Source organism: Neomonachus schauinslandi, chromosome 8 (genome assembly GCF_002201575.2).
Source record: "Neomonachus schauinslandi chromosome 8, ASM220157v2, whole genome shotgun sequence".
In the NCBI taxonomy this organism is placed as follows: Eukaryota; Metazoa; Chordata; class Mammalia; order Carnivora; family Phocidae; genus Neomonachus; species Neomonachus schauinslandi.
This window is the reverse complement of record NC_058410.1, coordinates 145,491,746-145,504,589: the sequence shown is the minus strand read 5'-3', so window position 1 is coordinate 145,504,589 and position 12,844 is coordinate 145,491,746. Positions and strand designations below refer to the sequence as shown.

Sequence of the window (12,844 nt, the reverse complement as noted above, 5' to 3'; positions counted from 1 at the left end):
GTCTCGGTCACAGCGGTGTTCTAGGAAGACTGGAGTGAAAATACCTTTTCACCTGGTAGAGTTAGGTCCTATTTTTCTTCCTCAAGACCGACGTGACCGTTCTTGGTCCAGGCTGTATTTGTTCATGCGCGGGAAGACTCAGCGTTACGAAGATGTGGGTTCCTGAATCGGGGTGTGTCACCATGCAGATGGGGGCTGGCTCGCGCGTGCGGCTGCCACCGGCTGGGGACTCCGGGCGGGGAAAGCGGCCAGCGCGGCGCGGCCTCTGCTCCGCGGACCGGATCCCGGAGGCCAAGCGCGCGCCTCGAGAGGGCGGCGGCCGCACCATGGAGACCCGATTTACGTGTGACGATGATCAGAACACGAGGGAATGGCTTCTGCGCCACACCGAGCGCCGACCTCAAGGGGCAGTCGTCTGGGACTCTGGGTTAGGAAATCTGGCCGGTAACTTAACCGCCGCCCAGGGCTTTGACTCGGGCGAGATGCCAAGCTTTCCCGACGAGCAGCGCCTGCTCATGCGGGTCGACTGCAGTCGGGGTTCCCGCATGGCAGGGCCTGCGTGATGGTGCAGGGCCGGTTCCCGCTCTGGAAGGTGACATTCCCAGTGAGGGTCTTCTTCCTTACGGGCGTGGACACCCTAGGGGTCAGCAGCCCGGCTGGAGGCCTCAACCCCGAGTCTGAGGTCGGAGATAACATGCTGGTCCGTGATCACATCAACTTACCCGGCCTCGGTGGTGTGAACCGCTCACAGGGCGCAATGACGAAAGGCTGGACTTCGTGTCCCTGCCGTGTCCGATGCCTATGACCGGGATATGCGGCCGAAGGCTCACAGGGCCTGGAAACAGATGGGGGAGCAGAGAGCGCGGGAGGAAGGCATCTGTGTGATGGTGGCCCGGCCTGAGACTGGCGGAGCGTTGGCTGCTGCAGAAGCTGGGGGGATGCTGCTGGCGTGAGCACAGTACCAGAAGTTGTGGTTGCAAGGCACTGTGGACGTCAAGTCTTTGGCTTCTCCCTCATCACTAACAAAGTTGTCTTGGATTATGGAGCCAAGGAGAAGGTCAGTCATGAGGAAGCTCTAGAGCCGGGACACAAGCAGCACAAAAATTGGAATGGTTTGTCTCTATTCTCACGACCAGTATTCCCCCGCCTGCCAAAGCCAGCTAACCAGCCCTGGAGTGGTCTGGCTTCTCCACAACGGGATCCAAGTAGCTACTACATGCTTCGGCCCCTTGCTGGGGTCACGTGCCTCTGCCCTTCAGTAGTAGGAGAAGAGAGAGGACGATCCCTATCCTTGACCTTGCCATTTCTCCCACCAGACCCTCTGCACTGGCTCTTTTGCTCAGTTATCTCAAAGCAGTTATCATCGCCTCCCCCCTACCCCCAAGAGCTAGAGCCCAAGCCCTGCTGTGTCTATGCCCTGGGTGTGACTGGGGCTGTTGGACTTGGCGCAGTAGCTACTGCTATCCTTTTGATGTAACGCTTTCACATTCCTGGGGACTCAGTTCTGCCTCCTCCAAAGCACTAGAACCCACATGAGGGCCAGCCCAGTCCAATAGCCCTTGGAGTTTTGTATTACCCTATCTTGAGAATAAAAAGGAAGATTTAAAAAAAAAAAAAAAAAGACAACAGTTCTTCCCAAAATTGAGCGATAGATTCACTGCAACCTAAATAAAAATCCCAAGAGTGCATTTTTGTGGAAAATGACAAACTGATTCTGAAATTTATTTTGCAGTGTAATTCTTAGCCAAGAATAGCCAAGACTTGTGAAAGGCAAACTTTTATCCTTTTATCAGTAAATTTTGGACAATATTTGTACCCTAAGGTTAAGAAAGAATTTCTCAAGACACCAAAAAAGGTTAATTTTTAAAATTTTTTCTGATAAATTCAACTAGATTAAAATGAATTTCTTTAATCAAATTCACCATAAAAAAGGGAAAATACAATTTTCTCATGACTTGAAAAAAGATATTTTGAACACATACACTTGGCAAATAATTGTCAGCTAAAATATTTTAGGTTGGGGGCGCCTGGCTGGCTCAGTTGGTTAAGCGTCCAACCCTGGATTTCGGCTCAGGTCATGATCTCAGAGTTGGGAGATCCACTCCTGCATCAGACTCTGCACTGATTGTGGAGTCTGCTTAAGATTCTCTCTCTCGGGGCGCCTGGGTGGCTCAGTTGGTTAAGCGACTGCCTTCGGCTCAGGTCATGATCCTGGAGTCCCGGGATTGAGTCCTGCATCGCGCTCCCTGCTCGGCGGGGAGTCTGCTTCTCCCTCTGACCCTCTGTCCTTTTGATGTAGAGAAGGGGGCCTCTCATGTGCTCTCTCTCTCTCATTCTCTCTCTTTCAAATAAATAAATAAAATCTTTAAAAAAAAAAAAGATTCTCTCTCTCCCTCTGCCTCTGCCCCTCCCTCCCCCATTCACGCTCTCTTTAAAATATATATATATATATATGTGCTATGGTGAGCGCTGTGAATTGTGCAAGACTGTTGAATCTCAGATCTGTACCTCTGAAACAAATAATACATTATATGTTAAGAAAAAAAAAAGAAGAAGATAGGAGGGGAAGAATGAAGGGGGGGAAATTGGAGGGGGAGACGAACCATGAGAGACGATGGACTCTGAAAAACAAACTGAGGGTTCTAGAGGGGAGGGGGGTGGGAGGATGGGTTAGCCTGGTGATAGGTATTAAAGAGGGCACGTTCTGCATGGAGCACTGGGTGTTATGCACAAACAATGAATCATGGAACACTACATCTAAAACTAATGATGTAATGTATAGTGATTAACATAACAATAAAAAATTTTTTTAATCAATGGTTAAAAAAATAAATATATATATTTCTTAGGTTGAGTCATATGAATTGCCATATCTAAAGGTTGAATAGAGGCAGTTTAATATGGTTTGACCTTATATAAAAATTCCTTTAAATCAATAAGAAAAGACAACCCCCAAAAAAGGCAGAAGGCATAAATACTTCACAGAAAACTGAAAAAGAATGATGACTAAACACAGAAAGGAGTCCAGTCTCCATAACAAGGAACTCAGGACAGTGACACCGTGTGAGACTCCTGCTAGACAGAGAAAGGTAAAAACGGGCCTCACCAAGTTCTGGCCAGGCCGTGGAGTTGCAGCATTCACTGGTGGTGCTGTAAACGGATGCAGCCTCTTTGGAAAGTGAATAGATGCTATCCTGTAAAGCTGACCTGTCCCCCAGAACCTTACAGATCCATCCCTAGGGACGCACCCTGAGAAAAACCCCCACCAGCACTGACAGCCACGTACAAGAATTTTCACAGCGTATTTGCTCATGATAGCCAAACCTAGCAACAACCCAAGTGTTCACCAACAGTAAGTAGAAGAACATATTTTGCCACATTTAAAAAATGTTTTTCTTATAGAAGTGAACATGAATGACCTGACTGGGTTATCTACACAGTAACATGGGTCAACAGTGGACAATCCCAGTTGAAGGGGAAGAGCAAGGCCCAGAAACCAGCATACAGTTTGGTGCCATTTGTATAAGGTTCAGAAACAAGGAAGACAAAATAATACATTGATTGGTGATCTATTCCTAAGTGTATTATTCGTGTAAGTAAAGGAATGATAAGCACAGAATTTAGCATAGTGGTTACCTCTGAAAAGGAGTCACAGTGATGGGATAGGAGAGAGGCACATAAGTTGATGCAAATGTCTTAGTAATATTCCAGCCCAGACCTGTCCAGTGGAAACTTAATGCCACGGGACCCGGGTGGCTCAGTCGTTAAGCGTCTGCCTTCGGCTCAGGTCATGATCCCAGGGTCCTGGGATCGAGCCCCGCATTGGGCTCCCTGGTAGGTGGGAAGCCTGCTTCTCCCTCTCCCACTCCCCCTGCTTGTGTTCCTGCTCTTGCTATCTCTCTCTGTCAAATAAATAAATAAAATCTTAAAAAAAAAAAAAGAAACTTAATGCCAGCCGCATATATAATTTAAAATGTCCTCATTAAAAGAAAAAGAAATAAATTTTAGTAGTGTATTTCTACATGGCCCAGTATGTTCAAACTATCATTTCGATACACAATCAAAAACATATTAATGACGTATTTTATTCTGTGCTGTATTCTACATTTACAGCACCCCTCAGTTTGTATGCTAAATTTTCATTAGAAATACTATACTTAAGTCTTTACTTGGATTTCATAAAACTTACAGTTGAAAAAATAAATTCATAAGGCCAAGTTGTCCCAAACATACTTAGAAGTTTTCAATAACAGAATGCAGAACCCTCTTTTAAATTTAAATTTTAAATAATTAGAATTAAAAATTCACTTCCTCAGTCACACGAGCCACGTTTGAAGCACTAAATCACCACATGGAGCTGATGGCCACTGTATTGGACAGTGCAATTCTAGATTTTGAGTGATATGTTCAAAAGTGCTCATTTTGATATTGTGCTTCAAAATTTTTATACTTGCATATCTTTTCAAATGTATAAAAGGGAAATCAAAAAAAAAAAAAGTCTAGAGAAGCAATCCAGGAATCCCAATTAGTAGAAGTTCCAAAAGACTGAAATGATCAAAAGAGACAGGAATTATCTAATCATGTAAGAAAATCAGTTCCTAGAGGGAAAGGCCTGCCATGCACATGGTTCAAAGAATGGCAAAACATCTGCACAAAATACTGTGGATAAAGAAAGATTGCCAAAGTTTTCAGGCAGGAAAAAGAAAAGTCAAATATAAATGACAAGAAAATTAATTAGCATTGGAATAATCAAGAATAGCACTTGAAGATGACAGACAGTAGAGTAATGCCTTCAAAATCCTAATGGAAACAATTTTAACTTAGATTTCTATAATCAAATTATTAAAACTATTAGGTAAAATAAAGATTTTAAAGACATGAAAGGTCTCAAAAATTTTACCTCACATGCTTATCATAAACTCCACCCAAGCAAATTAGTGAAATCAAGAATTAAAAAAAAAGAGATGGGATCCAAGAAGCGACTTTACAGCAAAAGGAAGGAGGCTGCAAAGGCAAACCCCCATTTCTTTGCAATCAATCCAGACGAGCATGACAGAGAAGCAGTCTGGGAGGAAGGTCTCCGAGGAAAGATAATACCTGATGCACTAAGTAGTTAGAAAAGAGTATTTGGACTTTCACTGTCATTTTGAAGAATTAGGGGATAATATGCAATAGTGACAGGAAATTAATCAAGTGACAAGATAAGGCAATTAGTAAATCGGATATGCTCAAATTTTACAAAATGGAAAATATCATCAGATAGCTCATCAATATCATCATTTCATACATGTCTCAGCATGAAAAAATGTGTTGTACCGAGAGAAGGAAGATGGGAATCCATTGTGGGATAATGAGCACCAGAGGGCAACTCTCAAATTCCAAAGTGGAAAGAAAAGACAAGTGTCTAAAAGGGCAAATAAGGAAATAACAATAGGAGTATGACTTTTTGCCTTTATGCAATCTCATATCCTGCGTCCCTTCCCTTCACAGCACTGTGATTCCTAAATGTGAATTGTAACTTACACTTAAGTGGTAACAATTTAAACACCAAAGTGTCTCCTTTTCTCTGCCTGTTGACAACATGTATCTTTCAAGAACTGTGAACATTCTGATATTTTACTGTGTTTATAAGGTAACTAATTAACCTGCCAGTTCCAAGGTTGCTTGTAGAACACAAGAGACTCCTGGGTCAGAGATGTAAGGCAAAAATTTATCTTACCCTCTCAGGATTTTCATCTGGGCCTGACATAGGACATGACAAGCAAAAACCATACAAACTTATTTCCTAAAAGTTTTACATGACATGTGAACCCTCATAAGGAATGAATATCCAAAGAAGTGGCAAAACTGAACTGCTTTTATATGAGGTTGAACAAAGAGAGGCAATGGTGGGAAAGTAACTAAAATAGATGAGGAGGCTAAAGGAAGAATTATTGTAACAAGGTCTGTACAGAATCCTCTCAGCTTCTACTTCCTGCCCTTGATGTTAAGAAAATTACTTTCGGGCGCCTGGGTGGCTCAGTTCGTTAAGCGACTGCCTTCGGCTCAGGTCATGATCCTAGAGAGTCCTGGGATTGAGTCCCGCATCGGGCTCCCTGCTCAGCGGAGAGTCTGCTTCTCCCTCTGACCCTCCCCTTCTCGTGTTCTCTCTATCTCATTCTCTCTCTCAAATAAATAAATAAAATCTTTAAAAAAAAAAGAAAGAAAGAAAGAAAGAAAATTACTTTCATCTTAGTATATAGGGAGGACATCTTCCACATAAGGGTTTTATCTCCTGCTTTCCAGAAGAAAAAGAAGAGGGTCAGAGCACCTTTCTTGCACCTGTATTAAGTGCCTTTAGCTCAAAATAATTCTTATGCCAAAGTGACATATTCTGCCACCCGTCAGAGATAAAGGACATTTTACTTCTCACAGTAATAGCAGGAGCCAGATTATCAGCCTCCCTGCAGATTCCTCAAAAGCACCAATTCCCACAAGGGTGGCTCAGATGGGCCCAGATGGATGCCTGCACACAGAGTGGGTAGCGTTGCAGGAGAGGAACCCTGAGCACCGGGAACTCAGTAAGAACGCCTGTCCTTTGCACCAGATGGAGACACTATCTCTGTCTTCCAAGGCTGTTCTTTATATGCACATCCTCGAAAGACAGTCCAGGACAAAGGACAGTTACTGACTCTGTGGGATAATAAGAAATATATATTTGGTCTTTGTCCCCAGTTCCTAGATAGTTTCAGAATGGGACTAGTAGCTGGAAAGATCAAGCCGTAGTTAGAAGCCTAGAACTTTCAGCCTCCACCTCCATCCCCAACCTTCCCAGGAGGGGAGAGGGGCTGGGGATTATAACCTGTCATGCCTACATGATGAAACTGTCATTAAAAAAAAAAGAACCCTAAATGACAGAATTAGGAGACCTCAGAGCTGATGAGGGCATGGAGGTGCTGGGAAGGTGGCCCAGCTGGAGAGGGCATGGAAGTTCCATATCCCCCCACCCCTGCCTAGCTTGTCCTGTGCATCTCTTCCATTTGGCTGTTTCTGGTTTACATCGTTTATAATAAACCAGTAAATGAAAGTCAGATGTGTGCCTGAGTTCTATGAGCCATTCTAGCAAATTATCCAACCTGAGGAGGGGGTCTTTGGAACCCCTGATTTATAGCTGGTCAGTCAGAAGTAAGGGAAGTCTGGGACTTATAAATGCCATCTAAAGTGGGCTACAGTCGGGGTGCCTGGCTGGTTCAGTCCCTACAGCCTGTGATTCTTGATCTTGGGGTTATAAGTTTGAGCCCCAAATTGAGTGTAGAGATTACTTAAAAAATAAAAATCTTAGGGGCGCCTGGGTGGCTCAGTCGTTAAGCGTCTGCCTTTGGCTCAGGTCATGATCCCAGGATCCTGGGACCAAACCCCGCATCGGGCTCGATGTTTCTCCCTCTCCCACTTCCCCTGCTTGTGTTCCCTCTCTCGTTGTGTCTCTGTCAAATAAATAAAATCTTTAAAAAAAAAAAAAAGTAGAGTACAGTCTTGTGCGACTTTTTGGTGTCTGCAGAGAATTGTTTTTCGGTGAGTGAAAATGATAAAGATCCTCACGATGCATGCAGAAACTGAGAATCGGTGAAAACTTGCCTGCCATCCCACCAGGGGATGTCCCCCCCCCCGAGGCTGGGGGGACCCGAGGCTGGGGGGGCGGGCACCCGGCGCTAGGGGGCACCAGACGCTGGGGGGCACCCGACGCTGGGGGCACCCGGAGCTGGGGGGCGGGCACCCAGCGCTAGAGGGCACCCGGCGCTAGATGGCACCCGAGGCTGGGGGGACTCGAGGCTGGACGACACCCGCAGCTGGGGGGCACCCGGCGCTAGGGGGCACCAGACGCTGGGGGGCACCCGACGCTGGGGGCACCCGGAGCTGGGGGGCGGGCACCCAGCGCTAGAGGGCACCCGGCGCTAGATGGCACCCGAGGCTGGGGGGACTCGAGGCTGGACGACACCCGCAGCTGGGGGGCACCCGGCGCTAGAGGGCACCCAGAGCTGGAGGGGGACACGCGACGCTGGGGGCACCCAGAGCTGGGGGGCACCCGGCGCTAGGGGGCACCCGGAGCTGGGGGGGTCACGCGACGCTGGGGACACCCAGAGCTGGGGGGCACCCGGCGCTAGGGGGCACCCGGAGCTGGGGGGGACACCCGACGCTGGGGGGCACCCGGAACTGGGGGGCACCCGCGCTAGAGGGCACCCAGAGCTGAGGGGGACACCCGACGCTGGGGGCACCCGGAGCTGGAGGCACCCGGAACTGGGGGGCACCCGCGCTAGAGGGCACCCAGAGCTGGGGGGGACACCCGACGCTGGGGGCACCCGGAGCTGGGAGCACCCGGAACTGGGGGCACCTGGCGATCCCGGGGGTCCGCAGTCGTGGGACCAGCACCCGCGCTTTCCGCGGTGTGTCTTCTCGGATCTGCATGACAGGGTCCCAAACAGCGGTCAGGCTGCGGCAGAGGCTGCAGGAAGATCAGCAACTTCGCAGGCGCGGGAGGCTCGGTCCCGAGTTCCGAGAGGATTGCGGCGATGTGACGTCCAGGACTGCGTGCACAAAAGCACTTGTCGGCCGGGGGGCCTGCACCGTCCTGTCCTCGTGGACGAGCAGACCGTGTGGGCGAACGTTCCGGGGCGGCCCTCTCCCGACCCTGCGCAAACAGCGGTCCCAGCAGGACAGGGGGCTGACTGGAGGATGCGGCCACCCTGGGCGCGAAGAAGGAAAAAAAAAGCCTTGGCAGCGGTGGGATTCGAACCCACGCCCCCGAAGAGACTGGAGCCTTAATCCAGCGCCTTAGACCGCTCGGCCACGCTACCACTTCCGGCACAGGTCCTCCCTCACGCCCCCTAGAGACATGAACACCTCCGCGCCACGGCCTCCGCCCTCGCGCACGCAGGCGGCTTCCGTCACTGCGCGCGGCGCCGGGAGCCCCGCCCAACCGAGCGGCCGGACGGCTGCGTCGCATCCTTATGTCGTCACAGCGCAGGACGTCGGCTGTGTGCGCCGCGTCTCCTCTGCGCAGGCGCGGGGCTGCCGCGACCCGACGCTGGCACCCGGTCGGGGATGTTGAGCCGTGAGAACACGCGGTACGCGTTTTATGTCAGAAATAAGGTGGCAGTAAAGTTAGCAGCTGCCGTTTCTGCGATCGGCCCTTCACCCTCAGTAATTCAAGGCATGTATTTAGCGGACGTTACAGCGAAGACTGGCCTTCCTTACAAATCCCCACCTGAACTGCTCTGGATTGCCCTGCGCCGTAACGAATTACCGCAACCCCGGACCGCGCGCTCGCGGTTCCGGACGCCAGAGCCGGGGTGTCCTCGGGCCGCGCCCTCCCCGCCCGGCCCGGCCCTCCCGGCTGGCACGCCCCGCTTCTGCCACGTCTCCGTTCTTCACGGCCAGCACCTGCAGAGCTCTCTCTGCTCGGTCTTCGCAGGCCGCCGCCTCCTATAAAACGTCCCAGATTTGCTCCTTATGAGGTTCAAACTGGAGCGCCTCCCACATAAGCATGAAGGGGCCCAGGAGCTCCGCCCACTTCAGACCCCTCTTCCCCCCCCCCCCCCGGCCCAGGAGCCCCAGGGCAGCATCGGTTATGTCACCAGGGCTTTGACCGGAATGCCATCTTTGGGAGACCCGCATAGACTCAGATATGACCAGGCAGCTTGGCTTAGGGAGCCAGGGAAGCCCCTTGGAAATGTTGGCCTGATACCTCGCTTGCAGAGTTCTCAGCAGCCTCACCACGTAGGAGAGCACCTGCACCTCCGTCACTGACAATGTTCGTCCACCTGCAGGGGAAGACTTCCAGATGGCTGAAGCCTGGCTTTTCACCCTGTGGATGACAGGACCCTCTCCCACCAGAGCCAGGAACTCCCTTACTCCCAGCCCAGGACAGGGCGTTTGTTGTGTTAAGTTGTGGTTAAAAATAGACATCACCTACAATTTAGCATTTTAACCATTTACAAGTGTTGAGTTCAGTGGCGTTGGGTACATTCACGTCCTGGTCATGGCGTTATCACTTTCCATTCCATTTTTTAAACAACCCCAGGATCACAACTCAGAGTCACAATTTGCCCAAAGAGAGCCCCGCCCACCCCTCCCTGAGGAGGTGCCCTCTGTGGGGCTGGTTCATGTTTGTCCATCTTCCTCCCTCCTTTCAATGGAGAGAAGGTGGCTCATGAAACAGCCAGTGACTATGTGGAATGAGACAGGATTTCCTTGGGAAGCAGGTGGGAGGAGGAGGACAGATGGATGAATAATCAATAAAGTGTTAGTGTGGCTACAAAAAATAAATAAATAATAATTTAAAAGGTCACAAATTGATTCACTGGTATCTCATCATCCTTAGTTGCAATACTTTAGCAATTACCAAACGTTCTTTCCTGGGGATAATCTTTTATCAAGACAGCAAAAGCAACACAGTCACCCCCTTCTCTTCCTCCTCTCCAAAGCCTCACTGTCCCCTGTTCCTCCCTGTATTCCAAGCTGGGAGCCTCCTTCCTTACCTGCGGCGTCTGCTGTCCTCACCTGGGCTCTCGGCCTCGTTCTCCTCAATCCCTCACCACAGCAGCAGACTCCTCTCCACTGTCAGGACTGTGTATTCCCACGGGTTCTGGATCTTTGAGAGCAAGATGGCCAGAGCTTGGTACAGACCAACCACTTGGTGACCATTTTAACCCTCAGAGACACTGAGCAAGAGTACCCTCCTGCTAGGTGTTGAGTCCGTGCTTCCCAAACTTCATCGTGGTCCGTCAAGACATCAGTCCAGGAAGGAGTTTTCTCTCTCATGTTTGCATTCCTGCATGATGAACTCAGAGGGGGAAACGTATGATGAGGAAGCAAGTTGAGAGAAAGGAACTGTATCAGCACTCACTCATTCAGCAGGACTGACCAAGTGCCCGCTACAGACAGTACAGTCTGTCAACTTGCAGTACATACTGAAGCTGCTCTGTGTCTTTCTGCCTAACCTTTCACGAGAAATCAGCCCTCCAGGTCTGATAGCAACTGCTTCCTGAGCACCATCATCTTTTCGTGTTGTCATATTTTGTCTTCTCTGTATGTAGGAACAACCCTTTGCTTCATTTCTTTTTACATCTCTTTGTAGGGAGCAGTCTGGGTGGGACCCCTGAATGTGCTTAATGTTGTTTGTTTTGTTTTGTTTTGTTTTAACTTCTCCACATAAAGCTAATTAGATTAGAGACAAGGAACTCTTCTTTGAAAGCTATTTGATTTTTCTCCTTCCGTTATAGGCTGTTACTCTTTCTCCACGGAGAAAAAAAATACTTCCCTAATCTCTATCTTAGCACAGTAGATGTCGTTTTGTTCACCCACCAGACTGCAACCTGTGGATTTGGGGTTTGTACATATACTCAGTGCCAAGCCTAGCACCCAGGTCCATTGTAGGCAAATTTCTTAGACAACTGAATCTTACACGTGTCAAAGTTTATTAACTGAAGGAGAGTATTGGCAAGATGACAAAGGAGTGTCCCAGCTCGCAGAGGTTTAGGAAATCATGAATTTATATGTGGGGTAGGGGAGGGGGAGACAGGGAATGTGCAATTAACCAGAAAAAGACTACTGCTTCATTTAACATGATCATGTAAAGATCATGTCCCCATCTGTTGGTGAAGTGAGATCAGAGGCCCCAGGATCTTTGGCAGCTTGCAGAGAGGTCAAACGTGCTTGGAACTTTTATGAGAAATGAGAAGGAAATAAGCAATACAATGTGGCTGCTATTTAAACAAACCAAAGAGCGAAGATTCGCGCCACGGCGCTCAGACGGGAGCCTGGCAGCCCAGAGAGACCCGGAACCCCGACAGAGTCCGGGCGGTAGCAAGGTGCTCTCGCGGGTGCGCGTTCAGGGATGCTGAGGCCGCGCGTGCCAGCGTCCGGGTGTCGCACAGCAGTTCCCCGTCCCCGAACCCCGCCTCGGGCTGCTGCATCCACCAGCGTGCGGGGCAGGGCGGCGGCCCGGCGGGGCTGGGGGCCTGGGCGCTTCCGGCGACCCCGCGGGCACCTGCCGCCGCGCCCGCCAGCTGACTTCCCGGCCCGCCTCTCCTCCTACCCGTCCTCCAAGCGCTCTGCTCCTCGCGAACAACCCTGCGGGTGACCGCTTCTCTCCGAAATTCCCCGCTCACGGGGCCACCCAACCGACTCGAGAGGGTCCAACACTCAGTACTGCGGCCTCGCGCTCGAGCCGGGGCAAGTGCTCTGTAATTACACTTTTAGAGCAATTTCCTTGCCTGTCATTTTGCACTTGGAGTATGAACACTGTTGGAGAATTTCTAAGCACAAGACGCCTCGTGTGAAAATTAAGAGTTAAGTCTTACACGATTTAATGCCGAGTCTTTACAGGATTCCTGGGGCCCGCGGAGCAAAAACGCACATTCCCTGACCGGGAATCGAACCCGGGCCGCGGCGGTGAGAGCGCCGAATCCTAACCACTAGACCACCAGGGACGGTGCTAAGAGAGCGCTCTGAACAGGCCTACAGGCTACGCGCGCAGCCGCTCCGGGCTGCAGACCGACCGCCGCCTGGGGCCGCGGCCGCAGCGACCGGCGGGGCACCTGGACCCGCCGAGAATCGGCAGGTGTGACAGGGTCCTCAGGTTGGGTCTCAGGACGGCGATCTGCGCCGGTCTTCCTGTGTTTCTCAGCGACCGGTGAGCCGTTCGAAGAGGAAAACCGTTTTCTGGTTATCTCTGGTTCCCTCCGAGAGCCCGTCGCGGTGTTTATTACGTAAACAATGTGCGCTGGGTAGGAAGACTTGGCGACGAAGTCATCCGAGTTAGTTTAGGACGGCGGGGGCGGGGCCGAGATGGCTTGGTTGGGAGGGC

At 50.2% G+C, this 12,844-nt stretch overlaps 2 non-coding genes and 1 pseudogene across 2 annotated transcripts; 1 reads left to right on the top strand and 2 right to left on the bottom strand.

Annotated features, from left to right (window-relative positions):
• The first annotated feature begins 303 nt into the window (after positions 1 to 303).
• Positions 304 to 1,178, top strand: LOC110586804 (annotated as a pseudogene).
• A 7,571-nt stretch (positions 1,179 to 8,749) lies between these two features.
• On the bottom strand, positions 8,750 to 8,831 carry TRNAL-AAG. Its single transcript has one exon. It is a non-coding gene; the product is annotated as a tRNA-Leu (tRNA).
• A 3,564-nt stretch (positions 8,832 to 12,395) lies between these two features.
• TRNAE-CUC lies at positions 12,396 to 12,467 on the bottom strand. Its single transcript has one exon. It is a non-coding gene; the product is annotated as a tRNA-Glu (tRNA).
• Between the last annotated feature and the right edge of the window lie 377 nt (positions 12,468 to 12,844).